This window comes from Podarcis melisellensis (genome assembly GCF_964234715.1).
Source record: "Podarcis melisellensis genome assembly, chromosome: 4".
NCBI classification, from domain to species: domain Eukaryota; kingdom Metazoa; phylum Chordata; class Lepidosauria; order Squamata; family Lacertidae; genus Podarcis; species Podarcis melisellensis.
This window is the reverse complement of record NC_138531.1, coordinates 24316446-24342347: the sequence shown is the minus strand read 5'-3', so window position 1 is coordinate 24342347 and position 25902 is coordinate 24316446. Positions and strand designations below refer to the sequence as shown.

Below are 25902 nucleotides of genomic sequence, written 5' to 3'. Positions count from 1 at the left end.
GGGAGAGAGCAAAAGCCAGAGGGATTCCAGAGAGAGTCCAGGGATCGGGAGAAGTAGCCCATCTTCTGGGGAAGAGAATCAGTGTAGCACCAGTGGAGAAGGGGGGCAGGTGGGGGAAGCGGCGAGGCGGTCCCATGACTCCTTGCCTGGGACCAGCAGGGAGAGTAGAGGTCCTCCGTTGCCCACGCTCTCCTTGCGCAGAAGGCTTTCACGCAGAGCGAGTAGGAGGAGACTAGGCGTCAAAGAGCTTTTTTGCTGGAAGAAGTTTAAGAAACGCCCACTGACGGATTCTGCCAGCGATTGAGTCAGCCATGGGTGAGTGGCTGTCCGGACAGAAAAGGTTCACTCAGGCAACCCAGCCAGGTGTTTGCACCCAGCCGGGGAGATAAGCACCGGCTTACGCATGAGCAACCCCTAGAACCATTACAGGAGGTTTTTAATGTTTGATGTTTTGTCGTGTTTTTAATATTCTGTTGGGAGCTTCCCAGAGTGGCTGGGGAAACCCAGCCAGATGAGTGAGGTATAAATAAGTTGTTGTTGTTGTTGTTGCTGCTGCTGCTGCTGCTGCTGTTGTCACCTCCTGAGGCAGTGGAATGGACTACCTTGATGGTTGGTGGACTTTCCTTCATTAGAAGTTTGTAAGCAGAGGTTGAGTGACCATCTGTCAGGGATTCTTTACCTGTGATTCCTGCATTGCAGGTTATTCGACTAGATGGCGCTTTGGGTCCCTTCCAACTCTACAATGTCAGCTCTCTAAATGTAAAGTCAAAATTTATAATGTGAATTCTAAGGATCAAACCTAACAATAACCCACCATTTTATTCATCTGAAAATTTAGGATAACATGAGGGATGCCTGAAAAATCTGACAAAACATTTGCAGCAATGACCAGTTTGCTTATTCATCCTGTGTCTAGAAGAGAACTCAAGCCATTGAATATGATCGGTATTCAGTCTTGTTGCCTTCAATTTGCAGTATGTAATTTGTTCTTCCCCCTTCATTTGCATTGTGATTCCTTTGCATTGAAATGAATGGGATAGAATAATGTAATGACAGTGTGATTTACATAGTTAACTATGTAATTTTTGTAACTTATATAATTTTGTCACTGCGAGTCAGAAGTTTTGGGTAGAAGCTGAACTGCAGTAGAGCGGAAACATTGCTGCGTGTGAAAAATACAGGGTGGAATGAAAAATGATGCCTTCTAACATGCCTAGATAAAGTAGACTGTTACTTCACAAATACCAATGGATAACTTACCCTTAAAAGCCTTTTAAAGCAGTTTCAAGCAATCAAGGAAGCAATACATTGTGGTTGCGTTGTACACTCGGATCCAGATAAATTTCATTTCTTCCAATTAATTTTCCATGCAAAATCCATTGCGTGAAGCTGGGTGAAATGAAATTTGTGATAGAGTCAGGCCTAGGTATCAAGGAACTCAACTAAATGGGATACACAAGATGTGTGAGCCATAGAAGCTACAAATCTAATTATACCCAAAGCTCAACAACTTTGCAGATGTCAGGAATTTTACTTTTTGAAATATGGCAACCCTAGGAGAACCCCAATCTATGGTCTGAAAGGGTTCCGCTGAGATATAAGCTTACTTAGCTCAATAAAAATTAGGATTTAAGGCCAACCAAGATGATATGTCAATTGTGTGATTATACCTGCATATCTTTAATTAATTAATTAATTAATTAATTAATTAATAATGTTGTGAAGGCTTGTTTATACTTCTTTCCAAGCACAAACAGGAGGTTCATGAGCAGGACGATTCTAACTGGGAACCTGGCACCAGGGAAAGGGGAGTTTAAAAAAACCACAATCCTCCACACCTAATCCAGCCCCAATCCAGATCACCCGAACCCCATTCATGGCTGCTAATTTAGCTTATTTCAAAAGTAAATCTGCAAATGGAAATGTACATTTGAAATAATGCCTCATTTGCTTCTCGGTACAGCAGATTTCATTCCTCACCATTAATAAAGAATCCGATACTGTATTCGAACCAACAGCATGAACAGAAACGGTCTTCACAGACAAGTAACATTTAAAGGCCTTCAATAAATATGATAAAATCTGAAGAAGCAATATGAGTATCTCTACTGAAACTGTGGGTGGCGCTGTGGCCTAAACCACAGAGCCTAGGGCTTGCTGATCGGAAGGTTGGCGGTTCAAATCCCTGCGACGGGGTGAGCTCCTGTTGCTCGGTCCCTGCTCCTGCCAACCTAGCAGTTCGAAAGCCCCTCAAAGTGCAAGTAGATAAATAGGTACTGCTCCAGTGGGAAGGTAAACAGCGTTTCCGTGGCCTGCTCTGGTTTGTTAGAAGTGACTTAGTCATGCTGGCCACATAACCTGGAAAAACTGTCAGAGGACAAACGTCAGCTCCCTCGGCCAGTAAAGCGAGATGAACGCCGCATCCCCAGAGTCGTTCGTGACTGGACTTAACTGTCAGGGGTCCTTTACCTTTACCTTTTTACTGAAACGGCCAACATATCACAAAGGTAGAAGTTTACATACTTGTTCTTTTAATATGTGCCTTATACTAACGTGTATGTACAGTATACAATTTTGCGGCAGTGGCGTTGTGTGGGTTGCCAGTGCCCGGGGCCACATGGAGGGTGGTGGGTTGGAGGGAGGGAGAGAGGGAAACGGTAGGAGTACACATACACATTCAACTGCCTAATGGCATCCATGTCACACAGCAGATCACAGCTGCAGAGATAAGAAAAGAAAAGAGTTATTCTGTTGTCTGGAGAGGTTCACATGGAGAAGCCATTTGCAACAGAACCCAGTGACAGAAGCACACAGCTGTACTGAGGATGCACCGGGTGTTGAAATTCTTCACCCCCTAACATTTTCTCAACTGGGGCAACCACCCCTGTGTCCCCCATGCTGTGCCACTGATATGCATTCAGCGTCAAACTGAATTATTGTTAAGGGCAGGTTATCTTTCTTATCACTCTGTATTTATAGATGTATGGTAACAAGCCAGTAGACAAAATTCTGCAAGTCGCCAGTGGTCAAAAAGTCACCTGCTATATATGTAGCTCATGTCAGGTAGAAATCTTTTTTCTCTGGGCTCTACCCCACCCTCTGAAGCCCAAACAGGTTCGTGTCTATTGACAAGCACAAAAGAGGTGTTGTCCTGTCTTTCAAACACTAGATTCTAACGCACAGGTTAATAACTTGGTCTGTGTTTGGAAAAGAAAATTGAAGTTGTTCTTCCATTTGATTTCGATACCACAAAAATAAGTCATTATATACCAAGTAATGAAGACCACCTCATTGTCGGCATGAACAAACCTATCGCTGACACATCTCATTTCAAACATACAGTTTCAGTAGGTTCCTAAATAAAACGTACAGATGTGTTAAGTAGTTCTATCAGAAGGCAGTGATGATAATGGCATGGTTGTTCTAAAGATAGCTCAGCACTCCTTAGTAAGAAAGAAAAAGCATAGATGGAACTTTCAGAGACCTAAGCAAGAAAGCTGGCTGAATACATTTTCTCTTTTAGTGAAATAGTACCTGCAGCACATAATATGCTAAGTGGTGGGGAATTCTCCTTTTTATGAATGGGGGGGGAGTCCCGCTTATTGCAGATATTAATACTGGACAGCTTGCAGCTACTGGGTGCATAAAAACTGGCTCCCTTTGGAAATAAATCATTGCCAAGACCTGTAAGTTTAATTAAAGCTTTACAAAAACAGAACAAAAAAACCCACACACATCCAAGATACATCCAAGATATCCATAAGATCAAGTGCAAGTCCAGCACAGGCTTAGCTTCTTATAAAATATGAAATACTCCATACAGATTTGAAATCAGAGGTTGGTCTGTCCTTACAAGTCTCCATTTTGCCTGGAGCTGTATTCACTCACTGGAGAGGGTCATATATATGTCCTTACTTCTACACAGCTTGAGAAAAATGACTAAAGGCAACTCCCTTTTAAAATGGAGATTTGCAAGCAAATATCTTTGTCACCTGATCTAAGGTTAAACACTCACTTGTTGTCTAGCAGAAAAAAACACCAATATTTAATTATCAATTCATCAAGGAGTTCAGAGACGATTTAGTATACTTCAGTGGAATTTCCCCATGTTAAAGCATCCAGTAATACACTTTTACGCAATCCTCATTTCGGTGTCAATTAAACAATGATACATAAAGCCAAAGACTTGATTTCAGTAAATCTTGCAATGCTGTATATTTTAGGTCACATCCAGACAACCACATATTAAGCATCCATCTTGATTTGTTTGCAGAACGTTTGCAGGGAGCTTAGACAATGTCAGCTGTTAAATGAGCATTCATTTTGATTTGTTTACAGGGAAGTTAGATTACCTTGCATCAACCTATTGTTAGTCACTTTAATGGCTTAAGCTGAATTTGCCAGTACGCGATTAAATCGCAGTTGAGCAAAAACATGACAATTGCAAAACAACAAGTTGGGATCAAACCTTGAGCCATGCATGCTTGACCAAAAATCCAACGAAAAAGATTTTACATAGCAACTGTGAATAAGAACATAACTGAAGAATAACACCTAAACTTAAAACAACACTGTAACTCAATAGATAGTCAAAAGATAAAAGTTGTACTATGTCTAAAACTTTGATCAAATGCATTTCTACTTTGAAGCCTCCTTCAGTGACCCTATTTTTTTCATTGGCTTTTTGCTCAAGTGCATATGATTCAAAAAGGGACGCGGGTGGCGCTGTGGGTAAAGCCTCACTGCCTAGGACTTGCCGATCGCATGGTCGGCGGTTCGAATCCCCGCGGTGGGGTGAGCTCCCATTTTCCGGTCCCAGCTCCTGCCCACCTAGCAGTTCGAAAGCACCCCTAAGTGGAAGTAGATAAATAGGTACCGATTTATAGCGGGAAGGTAAACGGCGTTTCTGTGTGCTGCGCTGGTGCTGGCTTGCCAGAGCAGCTTCGTCACGCTGGCCACGTGACCCAGAAGTGTCTCCGGACAGCGCTGGCCCTCGGCCTCTTAAGTGAGATGGGCGCACAACCCGTACGGGCAGGGGTACCTTTACCTTTACCTTTATATGATTCAAAATGTGACTGAACCCCATCTGGAAATAGAGACAGTCTGCGAGCAGCCTTAGAAACAATGGTTTGATCCGACTAGGAAGGAATTTTTTCTGAGTAGTATTGAAACTCAACAGATTTGCATTGAGTGCATACTACCTTAAAAAAATTAACAGGAGACAAACTGTAAGAGAGCTGATTGGCTGACCAGAAATACAGTAAGTAAGATAGAGAGAACTGATAAGTAACCTTGGATTTTGACTTTGCAACACAAAGGCTGCTTCGGGTCCTGGAATATTGCCCATTGACACAGCAAGTTGAATTTTTTCTTAAACATACACAGCTGGGCTTATCCTTAGATTTCCTTTTCTCCTTATTAAAAAAAAAAATACAAGCATGGGAAACATCTACTGTTCTTGAATCTACATGCAAATCTCAGTATGTGTGTGGCCTGGCTGTTTATTGCGTTCCTGTTTAAAATGCATAGCAGGTCTTGCTGTGCAACGGGTTATGTTTCCTTCCATGTAGACTAGCCCGCAAATTTTGGCCTGGAGCAAAATTTCAAGGCAAATTTGGTGGTTCGTGTTTGAGCAAAACATATGAAGAATGTTGAGGGAAATACACAAAGATAGTTAAAAACATTTCTCAGCAGCACTGTGCAGCTCCATCAGGGACCCACAAAAAACATGAATACATGTTGTTCACCCAGGTGTACTGTGAGTGGCATCTTTCTGGTAATGACAGAGTTAAACATAGTCTCCAGTTATTATGGGTTGGAACTAAGACTCCCCACTTTTGCCTGTTCCGGTAGTTATTTTCATTTTCCTACACAGTAGTGTGTGAGCCTGCTCATCAATAAACTGCCTCTTGTTCTGGGTCTACAACCTGAGTAACCTTGCCTTACATTAAATAAGAATTTAACAGTTTTCTTCCACCAGCTTCTGCACAAAATGTCCTGTTGGAAGTGCAGAGCAAGTGAAGAAACTCTGGGAAGGGGATGAAGTTCATTAGCCCTGGAATAATAGTTGGTCCCAAATTATGTCTGGGTTTAAAAAATCCTCAGATTTTGAAATTCATATTTAGGTTACCAAAATGTGGTCTCAAAATTGTACTTGTTTTGGCTAGAGCTCTCTGCAAATGTTTTCTTGAAATTCTCCATTTATGGGCAAGAGGAACTGGGAGGATCATTTAACTGAAAATTTCTAGGAGGGAAAAGAAATTATTCAATACTTCCAGGGACGGGGACAGCTGCTGCTGCTGCTGCTGCTGCTGCTGCTGCTGCTGCTTCTTCTTCTTCTTCTTCTTCTTCTTCTTCTTCTTCTTCTTCTTCTTCTTCTTCTTCTTCTTCTCAGTTTGCATCCTAATATCCTCTGATGGCCTTCTTTTCTAAAGGGGGAGGGGCAGAAGGGATGAAAAACCGCACAACATTTCTGGGGGAGGGAAATGTTTCTCAAATGATTTCAGCTCCAGCAGCTTTCATTCCTTTGGGCTGCACCCTTAATTATAAAAGGTAAGGGTAAAGGGTCCCCTGACCATTAGGTCCTGTCGTGACTGACAATGGGGTTGCGGCGCTCATCTCGCTTTTTTGACCAGGGGAGCCGGCGTACAGCTTCCGGGTCATATGGCCAGCATGACTAAGCCGCTTCTGGCAAACCAGAGCAGCGCACGGATACGCTGTTTACCTTCCCGTTTACCTATTTATCTACTTGCACTTTGATGTGCTTCTGAACTGTAGGTTGGCAGGAGCAGGGACTGAGCAATGGGAGCTCACCCCGTTGCGGGGATTCGAACCTGGCCGGCAGGGAGGGAGGGAGAGGAGCTGCTTCCTTTGAAATTTAAGGGACATCGTTTAAGGGACATTTAAGGGACATCCATCAATAAGGGACAGCAGCGGGACATGGCGTTGGAATAAGGGACTGTCCCTTCAAATAAGGGACATTTGACAGCTATGGTTAGAAGATGCAAATGTAGGCTTTGTATCTGTGTAAAAGGGAAAGTTGGCTGGCTCAACTGGTGGGCCTTTTTCATGCCTGTATGATAAGCTGCACCTGCCAGAGCAGGAGCCCAAAATTCCTTTGCATCTGGTCATTATTTAACACTATATCTGATTCATTGCCACTTCTGAACAGTTACTAAGAGATGACTAATCTAAGAATGTGCAAAAACCAATGCTGTGAAGGTCATTGTCATTTTTATTCTGCAGATGGGGAACCAAGGCATTGTGAAATGGTTTTAATCATGGCCTCTTTCTGGCCCAATAGTTTATGTACAGGACCCACTTAAGATAAATGCCTCCCAGAATTCCGCAGCCGCTGAGCTTTCAAGCATCCTCCAAACTTCAGTCAAAAACTTTGTAGGGCTCAAATGAGCATGAGGTCATCTGGCTGAGTAGGGCCTGTTCTGTTCTCTATGCTACTATGCATGCTGAGCATTCCCTCCTGTTGTTGAAGGGAACAGGACAGCTTCTGTCATGCAAAGGCAGTTGGCCTGAGGTATGGTATGTGTCCTAGAAAATGCCTGCAGCCGTTTGGTACAAGTGTCTGCTCAGAGTGTGAATCCAGAACAGTGTTTGGTGGCAGTAATGGTCTGGATGACCACCAAGAAACTGGCTGGCAGAAAAGTTCCTGTTCAGGAAAGGGATCGATCCTGGAACATGGATTCAACCTATGGGGCAGCTCCATGAAAAATGTCAGGTTTGTAGTATGTGGGTCTTCTTGATCTGCCTATCCTGATAGTAGCTGTGACCTGGGGGAGGGAGTATTTTTACCCAGCTTGGGCCAGTATGCCAACAGGGCCCATTCTTGACCTGGTCAGGATGACGCACAGCTTAGCTTCTTACAGATTGGATAATTGTCATGGTGTGACATTTGAAGAGTCTCTGGGAAGTTCTTTTGGTCCAGAATGCAACAGGAAGTATGTTAGTGGGTGCCTCTCTTACATCTACACCTTTTACCACTTCATTCCTTGGTGACTAAGCCCTCAGTGACTTGGCTCCAGAGTACATGAAGGACCGTGTCCTTGCAATGCAGCCTGGTCACTTCATCAGATCTGCTGGAAAGGATTTTGATCATGTCCCAACAAGGATCAAGGCACAACAGGTTGTAATGCGGGCTTTCCCTTGGCCACACCTAAACTGCAGAACTCCTCACCTCATTTGGTCCATTGGGTGCTGCTCTCCTTGCTTTTCAGTGACTGCCTTAAGACTCCATATATATTTTTGGCAAGAACATAAGAAGATCCCTGCTGGAGCAGAACATGCTTATGAAACACAGGACACGAGAACAAAAAGGACAACTGTTTGGCCTTAGTAACTTGGAATACAGGGCCATGTGGCCTCTTTGTCCTCAGCACTGAGTTTTCTCATATCACAAAATGGGCAGTTCACACCAACTATCCATCCATCACTTCCAACATGCAGCAGACTCACTGGGCTTACCATCAAAAAAAGATAGGTCAGCATTAAGAGCACAAATTCTTTTCTTTTAAAGGCTGTCAGAGCTCAGGTTCTAACAGCATGGATAGGAAGAAACTGGATGAATAGGTGGAGCTTTTGTTGGCATTCTATTTCTAGGCCAGGAAAATCTGGTGTGGTTAGAGCAAGCTTTAGGAAAGCATAAAGGGGTCTGGATAACATGTGGTATTTACATAAGTGAAATGGACACAAAGTGCAAATGGCTGCCGTTAATGTGAGTTCTCAAAGAATGTCAGCCAAAAGTGAAAGCTGTGCAGGCCTCTCGTTCTCCCCCCCCCCATTTATATAAACACTATTTCTTTGATCTCACGCTCAAGTTTTATTGGCTCAACTTGATCACTCAATCAGATGCTGTCAGCTGGCTTCCCTTTTTGCTGTTGTTATTTCCCAAAGACCTTTTAAAAAATATTTTGATATGCAGATACGTATTCAGACGTTGTTATCATTTCTCCAGCCATGCATCTTCTCCTGCCCAGTGAGGGACCTTACAAAAACCGACTCAGGAATCCAAATGCCCATTGCTCAGCCTCAAAGTCAGGCTGCACAATAGGCCTGAACCATTTATGCATCACAACCTATCTTCCTCCTCCTGGATGTCTGCTGTTGTATGCACTGTGGCTCTAAAGGATGCTTGCCACGACTGAGAAGGCCCTCTGCCTGGTTCCCTGTAACTCCACTTCTTGCAGTGAGGGAAGCACCAGAAGGCCCTCGGAACTGGACCTCAGTGTCTGGGCTGAACAATGGAGGTGGATATGTTCCTTCAGGTATACTGGGCTGAGGCCATTTAGGGCTTTAAAGGTCAGCACCAACACTTTGAATTGTGCTTGGAAACATACTGGGAGCCAATGTAGATCCTTTAGGACTGGTGGTCCCAGCAGCCACTCCCAGTCACCAGTCTAGCTGCCGCATTCTGGATTAGTTGTAGTTTCCAAGTCACTTTCAAAGGTAGCCCCACGTAGAACACACTGCAGTAGTCCAAGCGGGAGATAACCAGAGCACGTATCACTCTGGCAATACAGTTCACAAGCAGGTAGAGTCTCAGTGTGGGGATGTTAAGGATAATAGGAAAAGATATACTGAATAAGTATTATCCTTCCATCGCTCACACAAAATTTACGTTGAGACAAAATGGCGGCAGAAGAGCAGCATGGCAGCAAAAGATAGAACAAGACAACAGTGGAGCAAGACAACTTTGAGACAAAACAGACTGAGAAAATGACTGCATGACTCTTCTCTTTTATGGAGTCTGCCAGAGTCCCGCCCATCTCCCAGATCACATGCAGGGGGAGGAAGCTCCAGACCACTGGAACAGGAAGTTACACTGACTAGATGTCCCCCTGCTTGTGCCCACTCTAGGGAAATAAGGGATGTTGCATTTGAGTGCACCAATGGATTACATCCCACACTCAGCTGGCGTACCAGATGGAGCTGGTAGAGAACTGCCCTGGCCACAGAACTGACTTGTGCCTCCATGGACAGCTGTGAGTCCAAAATGACTCCCGGGCTGCCCCATTCGATTAGACCAAAAGCCTGTCTAGCCCAGCATCCTGTTCCCCACAGCCATGAAACAGACACCTCCAGGAAGCATGCAAGCAGGATATGAGATTCTGACTGTTCTTCCCTATCCTGGATGAAGACTACAGCCATCATGGCTGGTATGAACCATGGTTGGCCTTATCTTCCAGGAAGACCGCTGTACAATAGTGGCAGTGATTGGTTAGCAATAAATCTTACAACCCCTCCTTACATCCATTTGTGCTTCGAGCCCCAAACCCCATCCCCCATGGAAATAAAGACACAGTGGAGACAGAATTTAGTTTAAATGTTAATGGGCAAATTTTGGCCACAACTTTATTAAAATACAGAAATGTGACTGGTATTGTCATTGGCATCAAACTATATCTGGCTCCGGCCCCACCCTGCAGGAAGTCTGGAAGGGTAAACAACCAGCAGGGGGATCTCCGTCAGTGTATATTGACTGGTGCTCACCCCTGGGGTTCCTGGGGGTTCTGGCATGGCCCTAGCCTTTCTCTGGGCTTCGGACGAGATCCAGACCCCCAAATTCCTTTAACGGAATACCCTATTCATTGGCGAGGCAGGTGGTGGTAGCACCTCACCTCCCCACATCCCCCTAAACCAATGCCTAACCGCCAAACCTTACAAAGTTGTGACAATTGCTAAGAGGTAGGCAAAAACCAAGTGGACACAGCCAATCTGCCACATTGGGAAAAAATTCATACCTGACCCCCATTCCAAAAACAGGCAACCAACCGAAGTCCAAAGCAAGGCCAAACACGACCTAATTAACGGGTGGGTGGGTGTTCATCAGCGCGAAGCAAAAGGAGGTCCCTACGTCGCGCTGCCAAATAGATACCCCCAACCCCCAACCTTGCCACGCTGCTGATTGGCTAAAGGCCATTGGCATAATTGTGGCACCACCGGCTTGGAGCGGGGCAAGCCCTGCCCACAAACTGGTTACGGAAGAGTTTCAGGGCCGAGCACAACATGGACTCTCTGTTAGGAGGATCCAACTTGTCCTTATTCCACCAGAGTGGTCAAATACACTTCAAGTTGTTTTGACGTGGGCACTTTATTATGTTATCTCCAAGAATGGGAGGTTGAACATTTCTATCTTCCTCTCTCAAACTTAGTGAGCAAGTTAAGCATCCAAGTGGCTTAGTGTTTGAGCAAGTTAAGCATCTTGAGCAAGTTAAGCATCCAAGTGGCTTAGTGTTTTGCCACTTGGATGCTTAACTTGCTCAAGTCCTCTACTTTTTGCCTGCAGGAGACCAGAGCTAGTACAGCAAGCACAGCACCCAGGGGTACATGTTGACCATGATATATAGTGAATTTCCTATTCCTTAGTCTGGGCAGTGGAGGAGAGAGAGAAGTGTCTGCACCTAACCAAACATAATCAAGGCTGTCAGTGTGGAATACAGAACAAAATCATTCCATCACAAAAACCTGGCAGTGATTTAATTTCTTGCGGCATTCTTTTTTCAATCTCTTCCCCCTTGTCCCAAATTAAGTCTCTTAGCCAAAAGTGCTCCTTAAAAATAAAGTAAAAATTCTAAACCAAACCCAATCCAGAACATAGTGGTTAGGAATGTGAAGCATATTTACATTGCCCTAAAGGAAAATAATGTGATAATTTATTGCTCCAGCAGTTTTAGAATAATAAAAAAAGACACATACACATTTACCTCTGAAAACAGAAAACGGGACATTAGAAGTGTTTTTCAAATGATGGAATTCACTATGGGGAGTAAACCCAGCTATGTACTGAGTGTGTACAAATGCATTTTGTTTGTTGCACTTATATGCTACTTTTCCCTCCAAGGAACTCAAGGTGGTGTTCGCCATACAGGATTGCCTTCAGACAGCTTGGGAGTCAAATAACTCCGTACCCTCCAACATTTCTCCAATGAAAATAGGAACATCCTAAAGAAAAGTGGGACATTCCGGGATCAAATCAGAAACCGGGACAGCTTCTCTAAACAAGGAACGTCCCTGGAAAATAAAGACACTTGGAGGGTCTGAATTTCTTCCTTGCATGAGAGATAGTGAATTTGTGGCTTTCCAGATGCTTTTCATTCCAGCTCTTATCAGCCCCAGCTAGCCAGGGGAGATGGGAGTTGTAGTAGAAAAGCACCCAGTGGGCCACAGGTTCCTCCTCCCTAGATTTATTTTCTATAGAGCTACTATTGCTAGCACTGTTAGCAAACTATAGTTCCCATGATATGTGTGTGTGTGTGTGTGTGTGTGTACTTTAAATGTATAGGTTTCTCATTTATATTTTATTAAGGTGATTTCAGTTAAAAGAAATAAAGTGATACAGAAAAAAAGAAGTAAAAGTGAGAGGGAGAACAACAACAACAACAAAGATACATATAAAAATGAAAATACGGAAAGAAAAAAGCAATATATGATATTCCCATACATTCTTGTATCAATTGGTACAGTGTTATTGTCCTAGTGCTTATGTAAATGCTAATAGCCTACTACAGGTTTTATAAACTCATTCCAAATGTTATGATATTTATCCATACAGAATCTGCTCCTGTAAACAGCCCGTTCATAAATTGCCAGTGATGTCATATCACCAGTCCATTGATTGAAGGTATCCTATCTTTATTTTTTCAATTCCACAATCTCCATCTCTTGGCCACCATTAGGGCATGGAAAATCCATTTCCGTTGTCCCGTTGATAATTTCCATACTGCAGGTATATAGTTCAATAAAATATTATCCGCTGAAAGATTAAACTTTTTCTGCACAGTCATAGTTACGCAGTCCAACACTTTCTCCCAAAACTTGTTAAATAAAGAGGAAGAAGAGAAGAAGAGTTTGGATTTGATATCCCTCCTTTCACTCCCCTTAAGGAGTCTCAAAGTGGCTAACATTATCCTTTCGCTTCCTCTCCCACAACAAACACTCTGTGAGGTGAGTGGGGCTGAGAGACTTCAGAGAAGTGTGAATGGCCCAAGGTCACCCAGCAGCTGCATGTGGAGGAGTGGAGACGTGAACCTGGTTCACCAGATTACGAGACTACTGCTCTTAACCACTACACCACACTGGTTCTCAGAACACTGTTTCAGAGAGGCATTGCCCTTGCCACTTTCAATGCACAGTATGCATGTAGCCTCAAAAAATACAATGTGAATGATCCAACCAAGCTTCACGTTATGTGTGAAATAATCCTAGCAGCCTTATTCTCCACCCCTCAAAACATTGTCCTCTATCACAGAAAAGTATTTGTCATGTATCCTTTAAAAAAGTAGCAAAATAGTTTAAATAATCCTGATAAAATAATTATCAGGATGTTATTAAAACTGCATGTAACGCTCACCATTTTATGGCCACTAACAATTTAGCAAGACAGCGAAGAGCAAGAAAAAAACGGAATCAAAATGAGGGGAAAGGTGTTTTTGTTGCTCTCTGTTTCAGGCCTTTCCCTCTCTTTTTCCCTGTTTTTTTTAAGGCAGAAAACAGAACTGTGACTTGGCTTTCGGACAGAGATTTAGGGCATCCAGGAGATGCTCAGGGAGCTGAAAATAAAGTCCAGCTGGTCTCGGAAGAGCTGCTGCAGTAGCCGCAGTGCACCTCACACCGCTGCTGCTGCAGCAGCCAGTCTGAACAGGGACTGAATGTGGAGACAGGATGGCTCAGCGTAACTAGGGCAGCTGGTGAAGCAAAGAGGCAGGGGGAGCCTTGTTCATTTATCTTTTGTCACCTCAAATGGAGAAGCACGGAGGTGGACACGCTGCAGGATGAATAAATACTGTGCAGCTTGCATGTGGCCTATCCACATGCACTTGGCTAATGCCGGTGGATTTTGCCGCATACGAGAGACCTCTGCTAGGACCTTCTCTTCCTCCTCCTCCATCCACTGTCACTGGAGCTGTCAGGGCAGGACTTTGGGACAGAAGGTCAGGGCTCCACTCAGCAGAAGGAGCAGCAAGTTCTGCAGAAAGGAAGTCAAGGAAATCAGGGCAGGCACTGGCAAGATTCTGGTTCCATCCTCATAAGAGCAGAAGAAGGGAAGGAGTTTGGATTTGATATCCCGCTTTATCACTACCCGAAGGAGTCTCAAAGCGGCTAACAATCTCCTTTCCCTTCCTGCCCCACAACAAACACTCTGTGAGGTGAGTGGGGCTGAGGGACTTCAAAGAAGTGTGGCTGGCCCAAGCAGCTGCATGTGGAGGAGCGGAGACGCGAACCCGGTTCCCCAGATTACGAATCTACTGCTCTTAACCGCTACACCACACTGGCTCTGGAAGAGTCTGAGTGGACCTATAGCTGCTGGCCTGGCTATCGGGTGGAGGAATGTGGCAATGGAGCAGGAAGATTATATCCATATCTAGTTCCCCACCAACTGTTAAAAGAACCCTACATTTTCACAGCGAGAAGGGAAGCCTCACATCATCATTCAGCCTCTGCCATGCTTCTCAAGAGTTTGAAAGGAAGCTGGTTTCAGTGCTAGCTGCAGATATGCACCCTGCCTGATCATTCCTGCTTGCTCTCACCTCCCACATAGTACCTGTGGCTCCCCGCCCCTCAACCTTCCTCAGAAGGAATTCAATGACCACTGAGCTAACGCATGCCTGTCTGCATGTGGGATTAGCTGTTTCCAACCTTCCTTTTATTGCTCCAAATAGAAATGTCTCCTTACCTTTGATTTTAGGAGATAAATTAGTCAGGAAGTACTCTTAAAGTTGGGTTTTGCCATCCTGATGCCCCTCTAGATGATGATGATGATGATGATGATGATGATGATTTTATTTACACCCCACACATCTGGGCAGTTTCCAACATATATAAAAACATAATGAAACAATAAGCATTAAATAAAACCTTCCCTATACAGTGGTACCTCAGGTTAAGAACTTAATTCATTTTGGAGGTCCGTTCTTAACCTGAAACTGTTCTTAACTTGAAGCACCACTTTAGCTAATGGGGCCTCTCGCTGCTGCTGCGCTGTCACCACACAATTTCTGTTCTCATCCTGAAGCAAAGTTCTTAACCCAAGGTACTGTTTCTGGGTTAGTGGAGTCTGTAACCTGAAGTGTATGTAACCTGAAGCATCTGTAACCCGAGGTACCACTGTACAGGGCTGTTTTCAGATGTATTCTAAAGGTTGCATAGTTACTTACCTCCTTGGCTTGGGGGGTCACATAACTCCATGCCCACCAACATATTGTGGGGTTAGCTCAGTTGGTTAGAGTGTGGTGCTGATAATGTGGGTTCAATCCCCACGTGGGCTGTCGGCATTGGGCTAGATGATCTTCAGGTTCCCTTCAAATGCTACAGTTCTGTTATTCTGTGATTTCTCCAATGAAAACAGGGTTGTCCCAAGGAAAAGCGGAACATTCCAGGTTCAAATCAGAAACCGGGGTGGCTTCTGTAAATCCAGGACTGTCCTTGGAAAATAGGGACACTTGGAGGGTCTGCAGCTGGTATACAGAAAAGGGGCTTTCTAGCACTTTTTATCCTGTCAAAATGTGGTTTCCCCATGCAGACCTGCCTTTGTTTTCTTGAATGGGTCCTACTAAGAGTAACAATCATTCAGTCATGATATGTTGCTCTTCCTTTGCTCACTGTACTTAGCAGGACTTGACCCAGAAACTATTGTGAGTAGGAAAAGATGGCAGGCAACTTGGGGAGGGGCCATATTGGTGTGCTAAAGGACCTGCTTTTAATTCAGAAGGTCCCAGGTTTAACTCTTGCATCGCCATGTAAAATTGAGGATGTTCCATGTCTGAAACATTGGAGAGCCTCTGCCAACCATTGAAGACCTAAGGCAGCCAGCATGGTACCTTCAAGATGCTGCTATACTGTAGCTCCTGCCATGCCTGACTGTTGGCTGGGGAGTGTTAGGAATTTCAGTCCAACATCTGGAGAACATCACAGGTTGGTTACACCTGGTGTAGACACTACTGAACTAAGTAGACCCATGGTTTGGCTCAGTATAAGCAGCTTCTTCTGTTCCTAGGTTTCTTTGGCATGCATGTGTAGGAGAAACATGGCTGAGTTTATCTCATCTCTGGAATACTTCTGCAGAGAATGCAGAATTGAGCTGCTTGCCATGGTTTCCATCCTCAACTCAGCCACATATTGCCCCAGATTGTTGATAGCAGGAGAGGCTGGATGTGTGTGTTTATGCACATAAGCATGCGATCGCACATGCACTCAGTTTCCCAGTATATTATAGCTGACAAGTTACCAATTTATTCCAGCAAAGTGACTATTATCTATATTTAACTTCTTATCCCACGCCTTTCTAAATCTGGGGGAGGATGTTCTTTAGGCACAATGATTTACAAATTTTGCTTTGTCTCAGTTTCCGTCAGCAACATTAATAACTGTCATCAGCTAACACTGATCAATCATGTTTCCTTTATCCCTTTATCATTAGCGGATTTGCACAGGAAATTAAATGCACACACTGCCACACTGAAGAACTCCTTGCTGTGTATTAAAATGCTTTTTAAAAAACCCAAACCCTACAAAAACCATACCAAGATTTAACTTAGAGTCTGATATGAAGAGCAGCTGTACTGGCTGGGCAACTTGCAAGAAAACTGGACTCTGAAAATATATCAGAAGCCTGGAGGCTAGTAAAAGCCTCGTCTAAGACTAAGAGGTAGAGCAAAGGCCAAAGCTGTGGTGCCGCAAGTAGCTGAGATTACTATCTACAGACTGCCTGTGTTTCTTAATCTAAGCAAATGTTGCAAAACCCACTCAGAAGACAGATAGCAATCTGTGCTTCTCTCCTCTGCCATAGAAAATCATAGCAGTCAAAACACATCTAGGCTTTTCGCATGCATATATTTTTTGCTTAGCCCACCTATGCGCAAATGCTGTTCCTCATGTTTGAACTTGAACGCATATATAACTTCGCTTCGGGTTTTTTTTTTCGGTTTGTTGCTTCTGTTCATCCTTCGTATGTTAATTGCCGATCCATTGCTGAAGTCTGCGACAGGCCTACACAACTTGCAGCACACCGAGCCAAATGTAGCCCACTAGGCATGACATGTGAATGCCAGGTGCTTGATAACTCATTTGTTTTTGTAGTCCCAGGCAGGCAGCCAAATCTGGAAGCTTATTGGGCCCCTGGTGGGCTGCCATACATGGCTGCTAAGCTATGTTTCAGCTGGCGGGTCACAGGTTACATAGGCCAGCCCTGCGAAGCATCTCTGGGATTGAGTGGCCACGAAAGGAAGAGATGCTTACTTAGTTTCACTGCAGAACTGCATAGATAGGTTTTAATGCTTTAACATGGCACAAAACTAGGGGTGCACAAGGATCCCCCTTACTCTGCTCCCCACAGAAAAAACCTACACAGTCTGTGCCATGTTTAAGCAGGGTAATGCAGAGCCATAGATCAATGAATATGTCAAATGACTCATAAATATGTCAAAGTGATAATTAAGCATATATTGAGAAAGATGTTACTTACTGCATTCGGTATACCACAGTCTTTCCAACTTGCGACCCGCCATGCTGAGCACAGCCCAGTAAACTATATAGTACAGTGGTACCTCAGGTTACATATACTTCAGGTTACAGACGCTTCAGGTTACAGACTCCACTAACCCAGAAATAGTACCTCAGGTTAAGAACTTTGCTTCAGGATGAGAACAGAAATTGTGCTCCACCGGCGCGGCGGCAGCGGGAGGCCCCATTAGCTAAAGTGGTGCTTCAGGTTAAGAACAGTTTCAGGTTAAGAACGGACCTCCGGAACAAACTAAGTTCTTAACCTGAGGTACCACTGTACAGTCAAACCTTGGTTGTCGAACATAATCCATTCTGGAAGCCCATTCGGCTTCCAAAATATTCAACAACCAAGATGGGGTTTCTGATTGGCTGCAAGAACTTCCTGAACTCAAATGGAAGCCGCGTCGGATGTTCAGCTTCCGAAAAACTTTTGAAAACTGGAGCATTTACTTCCAGGTTTTTGGCATTCGGGAGATGAAACATTCCAAAACAGAATCGTTCGGAAGCTGAGGTTTGACTGTATATTAAGCAGGCAACAGAAACAGGGGGTTTATCAAGTTCCTGGAAAGTTGTATTGTTGAGCTAGTCGGAAAGTGATGCAGATATTGTATAGCATATTCACTGCCAAGGTTCTAATACATGGGTCACCAACAAGGTGCCCACGGGCACCAGGACTCCCTTCAGTGCCTCCTATGATGCTCACAAAATATCTCAATAAATATCCCCTCAAAAATCCACAGTGCATGAGAAACTATTTGTACTTTCTTCTCAGTTCCTGCTCAGCTCAGAATTGGATGGCTACCATCCCACTGATGGGGAGCTAAAGGGTGTGGGGGGGGGTATGCCCATACCATTTTGTGGTCATGTCTCTTTTTCTGCTCTTTTAGATGCGACAGCCGTTTAATGCAACGTCACACTCACAGAAGCCATTTTATGTTATGCCATCCCCCATGGCAGCCATTTTGTGACTGGCACCCCCAGTGCTTTATCAGAATTCAAAATGTGTCCATTCACACATAATACCACCCCCCACAAAAAAATTATATAGGCTCCAATGTCACAAGTGTGGTGTAGTGGTTAAAAGCGTTAGTCTCGTAATCTGGGGAACCGGGTTCGCCTCTCTGCTCCTCCACATGCAGCTGCTGGGTGACCTTGGGCTAGTCACACTTCTTTGAAGTCTCTCAGCCCCACTCACCTCACAGAGTGTTTGTTGTGGGGGAGGAAGGGAAAGGAAAATGTTAGCCGCTTTGAGACTCCTTAGGGTAGTGATAAAGCGGGATATCAAATCCAAACTCTTCTTCTTCTTCTACAACTTAGAATTCCATTATCTGCTCATCTGCTAAAGTTTTGTTTGTCTAGGACAGCATTCCAAATTCAAATAAAAAGGAAGGGGGGAGACTGACAATAAAATTGTGTGTGTGTGCCATTGGCTTCTGCCTTTAATGGCTTGAATAGACTTGTTGTCTCAGTGCATTCCTGACAGTAGTGGAAAAACCGGGGGGGGGGGGTTGAATATGAAAAATTGCCATCTTTCACAGCTTTAAAATGTTGGCTCTGTTGTCTGGCATAATTAAGTCAACAGTCTGCTGGTCTTCTTCCAGGCACTTTGACAACTGTTCTCTCACTGCCACCCGTAAATTAACCGGACTGGGCATTTCCCAAGGGACTTTCTATGTATACGGGAACTTGCAGTTCCTGCCCTATTGCTCTCTTGCTGAGAAAGAGTTGATGGACAGTAACGTTTAGTGGATAGAGGATGCCAGCTCATTTTGCTGCATTATGGCTGTGCCATTTGCAATGTTATTCTTAACCGAGATGAGAACCTTCATTATCGGGTGTTTATAGCACAACTGTTAGCATTCTTTCGGAGCTGTAGTCGCAGCAGCTGGGAAGGGAAGATCTTTCCCTTATCAACATGAGATGAGGGCAGGAATTCACAGACCGTTCCGACACTGAATACGGAAAGAAAACATTTTTCTTGCATATTTTGAATTGCAAGTTCCAGAAAGCAAACCTTTCCAAAGAGCGAGCTTTGTTTTTGCAAAACAGTAGAAGCCTCTCATGATCCAAGCATAAAACTATACGCAAGTGGAAAATTGCCTTGTAAAGTTTAATCATAGCTCTTGGAATCAGTCACTATTCATCACACTGGCATGTATCAACTATCAAGAGGGTGCTTCCAGATGGAAGGTTGTGCAAATGTATTTGACACCTGCAACCCAGGCAGGTGCTGTGCCAGTGCCTGAAACTAGTAGGTATCTCTCCCCTCTTTTTTTCTTTTTTCTTTTTTAGCTACTTCATCTTCCATGTCCAATGTTGGCCCTACCGTCTTTGGGGAGAAACTGCAATCAAGAAGTGTCTTCCTTAACTAGCTGGAAAATTGCCCAAGTAAAAGGATTATGTCAGGTTGGGCAAGGGCGGAACCAGGAGACCTCCTGCTAATCTCAAAGTTATAAAAGAAAATGCACACAATGTTCAAATCAAAAGATTAGATTTTGGAGTTATTTAGTAACATTCATCTGAAGCTGCTAAAAGAAATGTGTCTGTGGTGCCTCTATAACATTGTGTCTGAGTCTATAGGCCCTGAAGTGTGATAGGATCCCTTCAGAGTCCCAGGTCTCCTGAGGTTTTCAGAGGTGACTTGGTGAGATTCACCTTCATGAACACTTATGCCTGATTTAGGTCCCACCTGCACTATGCGTTTAAGGTGGTAATGGTTTAACAATCAATCCCTCTTTTCAGGATACTCTTGAGAACTGTAGCTCTTTGTGGGGAATAGGGGTCTCCTAAGAACTCTCCGTACCCTTAACAAACTACAGTTCCCAGGAGCTTTGGAGAAGCCATGAAATGCCGTCCAACATGCCGTCTGATGAAAATTGGATGTCCGTAGTAGTGGTGGGAAGAAGAAGAAGAAGAAGAAGAAGAAGAAGAAGAAGAAGAAGAAGAAGAAGAAGAAGAAGAAGAAGAAGAAGAAGAAGAGCCCACAAGCCACACAGGGTGGCTTCCAACAAATATAAAACATTAAACATTAAAACACATCCCTATACAGGGCTGCATTCAGATGGCTCAGGGGGTCAGATAACTCCATACCCTCCAACATTTCTTCAATAGTAGACATCCTAAGGAAAAGTGAAACATTCTGGGATCAAATCAGAAAATGGGGCAGCTTGTGTAAATACAGTACTATCCCTTGAAAATGGGGACACTTGGAGGGTCTGGCATGACTATTTAAAGTTGTATAAAGGTAAAGGGACCCCTGACCATTAGATCCAGTTGTGGCCGACTCTGGGGTTGCTGCACTCATCTCACTTTATTGGCCAAGGGAGCCGGCATACAGCTTCCGGGTCATGTGGCCAGCATGACTAAGCTGCTTCTGGCGAACCAGAGCAGCGCACAGAAACGGCGTTTACCTTCCCGCCGGAGCGGTACCTATTTATCTACTTGCACTTTCGAACCGCGACCTTCTGATCAGCAAGTCCTAGGCTCTGTGGTTTAACCCACAGTGCCACACGCATCCCATTTAAAGTTGTATAATACTGCTTTGAATGTATAGCACAGGAGGAACCCTGGTGGGGTGTCGGAATCAGGGCTGTTCTTGGCTCTGCACCTTGTGAGCTAGGTACACAAGTGGAAACTAAAGATGATTGTATAACATGCTGGTAAAGAAGATGAACTCTGAACTGGAAGTCCCTAATGAAAAATCTTGGGTGAACTCTGAACTTACAAGGAGATCTGACCAACAGACTCAGTGGACATAAACTCATTGATTTCAATGGGCCTGTTCTGACATTGAATCAGTTGGCTATCACCTGCTGTCTCCAAGTCCCTACCTCTAGGCTGTACTAAACGTGGCCCACATAATAAGGTGGTTTTAAAAATTGTTCTGATAAACTATGTGCATTTTGAGCACTTTGGAAAAATACACTGTATAGCTAATGCGGCCATAAGTTAGATGGCTCTTGCAGCCTGCCTTGAGGGAGTTTACCTGTCACCTTTTACTCCCCTGCAGCTGCACAAATATATAAGATAGGCCCTTATTTTCTTTGTCCTAAGAAAAATATGGAGACATATTTGTTCCGCTAAAAATAACTAGCCGAATCTGTATGGAAAGTAGGCCTCACTGCATCATCATGTCAAGTATGTCTCTAGGGTTAGGATAAATTGTCTCCCAAATTTCGCAGTGATCGTACGTGGAAGGCTTTAAATGAAACTTATTAAATTCTAAAGTTGAACACACTGTTTGATGCTGTATCCTACTCATTTCTTACCAATACTGAAAAATGCAGATTATCAGGGGGTGTTGTTGACTATCATAAACAATCTTGTCTGAGATAGCCCTGAAATCTCATACCAGTTTATTCTAGAAATAGGCAATGTTCGCCCTCCAAACCCAGACAGACTCCTTTTCCTTCAGGGTGGGGGGAATATATTAAAAGCAGAGGCCGAGAACAATAATGCAACATCAAGGCAAAGTCTTCAAGTGGATGATAAGTAGGTGACTTTATTAAAACAGTTGCCCAGACAACCAACAAACGAAAAGGGCATCAAGGAGGGGAAAGGAAAGGACCATTGCCGAGACCATTGCAAAACTCTTACATATCTACTCCATCCAGATTCCACCCTCTTTAATGAACACACCCCTGTGTGTTTCATTTCCCATTGAAATGGCCAGGGATGGCAATTTTCAATAAACAAACAATTAAATAAAACTGCACATCACAAACCTTGTTGTTTTTTCAGAATCATATGCCAAATAAAATGAAAGCTAGTTCACTTTGCACATCCACTGTCTTGCTGTATGTCTAAAGATGTTACATTTTTTTGAAATCAGTAAAGTAAATCTTATCAAGCATGACAAAACCTACATATTCCGACTGGTCAGAACAATAGATTGTTATTATTTATTAAATCTGTATCATCCGAAGATCACAGGGTGGTTCATAACATAAAAATGCAAAATGAGAACACAAATCACATAATAAAAACAAGAATGAAAATGAAAGCAAACCAAGAGCCCCTCTCCTCCCACAAACACATTTAAAAGGACATCCTATCAGCCAAAAGACCTGCTTAAAGAGAGATGTTTTTGCCTGGCACCTCAAGATATGTAATGAAGGTGCCAAGCGAGCCTCCTTGGGGAGAACATTCGAAAAACGGAGGGAAAGGGATTTGTTGACTAACTCTACATTGTGGGAAAGGATTCAGCTAGGAAAACCCTCGTCCCAACAGCTGCCTGAACTTCCAGGCCAGGAAGAACTCCCATGATGCAAAACAGATCCATCCCAATGCCATACACTTAACCACATATCAGATTGTTTTTACTGGCCGCAAGCAACTCTATCCATATTCAGCCACTGTGTATGAAAAGAAAATGGCAATGTGTGCATGGGCCATGGGGCTACACACTTCAACATCCCTGAGTGTGGCAGTCCTGGCATGCTACACCCCTAACTTCCACTATTTAGCGTGAACGTCTGATGAGGAATCGTATGCATTCTTCCCCAAATTTTAATGCAAATTCTGTCTATTCTGTTTGTATGCAATTTTGCCTAATATACACAACTTTGTGAAGCAATTCCCCCTAATACAATGAAGCAATTTCAACTAATATAATGCATTTAATGCCACATTCACATTTATATGCATTTAATGTACACTATGGGGCATGGGTGGCGCTGTGGGTTAAACCACAGAGCCTAGGACTTGCTGATCAGAAGGTCGGCAGTTCGAATCCCCGCGATGGGGTGAGCTCCCATTGCTCGGTCCCTGCTCCTGCCCACCTAGCAGTTTGAAAGCCCGTCAAAGTGCAAGTAGATAAATAGGAACCACTCCATAGGGAAGGTAAACGGCATTTCCGTGCACTGCTCTGGTTTGCCAGAAGTGGCTTAGTCATGCTGTCCACATGACCTGGAAGCTGTACACCGGCTCCCTCGGCCAATAAAGCGAGATGAGCCCCGCAACCCCAGAGTCAGTCACGACTGGACCTAATTGTCAGGGGTCCCTTTACCTTTACCTTAATGTACACTATGGCGTAGTATATGCATTTTGTATGCACTGCAAAATTTGGAAGGGTGACTGTGACATGGGGCTTATCCACACTTTTGCTTGCTCTGCCCCTTGCCCCTGGGAAAACCCAATCATTAACACTGAATGGGAACAAAGGCCCGTCAGGTTTTCTCCAACTTGTCATTTGCTCCCATTCAGTGCTAAAATAGCAGGTTTTCCAGGGGAAAGCAGCCAGCAGTGGAGCAAGCCGAACAGGCACCTGGCCAGCTGCTCGCAGGGCAGGGCCAGCCAGGCTAGGACACTCCGCGGGGCCTCTGAGGAGTCTGCCTGCCTCCTCCCAGTCATCCGCCCTACAGCTGAGGGGAGGGCAGCAGGTAGAGATTTTGGGCAGCGCAGAGCCTGCGTGCTCCCAAGCCACCACGTCTCTCCTGGCATTTTGTCACCCCCCTCAGTGGTGACACCCGGGATGGTCCGCCCCCACCGCACCCCTGAAAGCAGAAGGGCAAAGGCAAAAGCACTTGGACCCATGCATCAGACAAGTGGGAAAATCCTTGGACTCATGCCATGCATTCTAGGCATGGGATGAATGGAAGTGTGGACAAACCCATGGTTTATGCATTGTTTTGGAAACTGAGAATTGTTGTTGTTTAGTCGTTTACTTGTATCCGACTCTTTGTGACTCCATGGCCAGAGCACGCCAGGCACTCCTGTCTTCAACTGCCTCCCGCAGTTTGGTAAAACTCATGCTAGTAGCTTCGAGAACACTGTCCAACCATCTCATCCTCTGTCGTCCCCTTCTCCTTGTGCCCTACATCTTTCCCAACACCAGGGTCTTTTCCAGGGAGTCTTCTCTTCTCATGAGGTGGCCAAAGTATTGGAGCCTCAGCTTCAGGATCTGTTCTTTCAGTGAGGACTCAGGGCTGATTTCCTTCAGAATGGAGAGGTCTGATCTTCTTGCAGTCCATGGGACTCTCAAGAGCCTCCTCCAGCACCATAATTCAAAAGCATCAATTCTTTGGCGACCAGCCTTCTTTATGGTCCAGCTCTCACTTCCATACATCACTACTGGGAAAACCATAGCTTTTACTATACGGACCTTTGTTGGCAAGGTGATGTCTCTGCTTTTTAAAGTTACATCTCTAAATGAGAATTGACTCAAGTTTCTCCCCCATCCCCACCTATGCCCCCTGTAGGGCGTCAATGTTTTGGCAACTCCACTCCTTTCTGTATTTTTAGGTAGCCCATTCACCTGTGTACACTTATTTTGGTGGTGGATGGTGGTCATAAGTTTCTCAAAAGGCTCTCTCTCTCTCTCTCTCTCTCTCTCTCTCTCTCTCTCTCTCTCTTTCTCCATACATATGAATATATATAGGTCCACGCTTTTCCATTTGAAAGTTCAGTTGAACTCATTGGGACTTGCTTCTGAGTAGACTTGCATAGGATTGTGTTGTTATAAGGTTGATTTTATATGCAGAGCACAAATAATTATATGACGACTTCTGTAGCATTTAATGTAATCCTAACCACTTTAATTTAAATGCAAGCATTTCTGGCTGCAGTGAAATTTGCTACCAAGCAGGCATGTGATTCCAACCCAAACCATGCCACAATTTGTCCTCATCCATTCTGATTTTAAGAAACTTGTGGAAATCTGATGAATCACTCCTGAGTCCTCCTATGGAATAGTTAACCTATATATAGCGGTAGAGAAACTGCAACGAGACAAGCTCCATCACCTTTACCAATACCAGATGAGAGACTGCATACTGTAATTTACACAGAGGATTTTTTGTTAAAGTTAATGACAAACTATTGAGTTTATGAAAGCCTAAGCTCGTTAAAAGGACGTGCACTGAAATTACACATTGCATGCCATTATTAATTTAATTAGAAACCAGGATCCCTTTCCCTATGAACAAAATTTTAGTGCCATTATTTTTTAATTAAATTGATGAGGAAAGCTTTTTTTTAAAAAATAAAAAATCCATAAAATGCATATAACTGCTTGCAGCAGTATATATAAACTATTGATTCCAAATGATTCTCATTAGACTGTCTTGCAGCACTTAAAAGGAGCTTATCCAAGACACAATCTAGACTATGGCCTTTATACTAATTATTTCATGCGATCTGATTTTAAATTGTGTATTTATTACGCATATCCAATATCAAAGCGGTAGCATACATCCTTTTTGCATTACAGTATTCAGTCCACAGGGTTTCCTTTATGGTTCTTATATAATATTGATAGGAACAGAATTTAGCTTGGACATTCAGCTGAATATAGATCACTACATATCTCTGCTTCATTAGGTTGCATTCTGAGTTGGGATATATAGAGCAGGATAGCACCCTATTGATTTTTATTTTATTCATATTTGCCTT

General features: G+C 43.9%; 1 long non-coding RNA gene across 1 annotated transcript in view; it reads left to right on the top strand.

Moving 5' to 3' along the window:
• Window positions 1-24608, top strand: part of LOC309368378 — a 602774-nt gene extending 578166 nt beyond the window's left edge. Inside the window, exon 3 of the long non-coding RNA XR_014167752.1 lies at window positions 24459-24608. This is a non-coding gene — a long non-coding RNA (uncharacterized lncRNA). The remainder of the gene's footprint in view (window positions 1-24458) is intronic.
• The last annotated feature ends 1294 nt before the right edge of the window (window positions 24609-25902 follow it).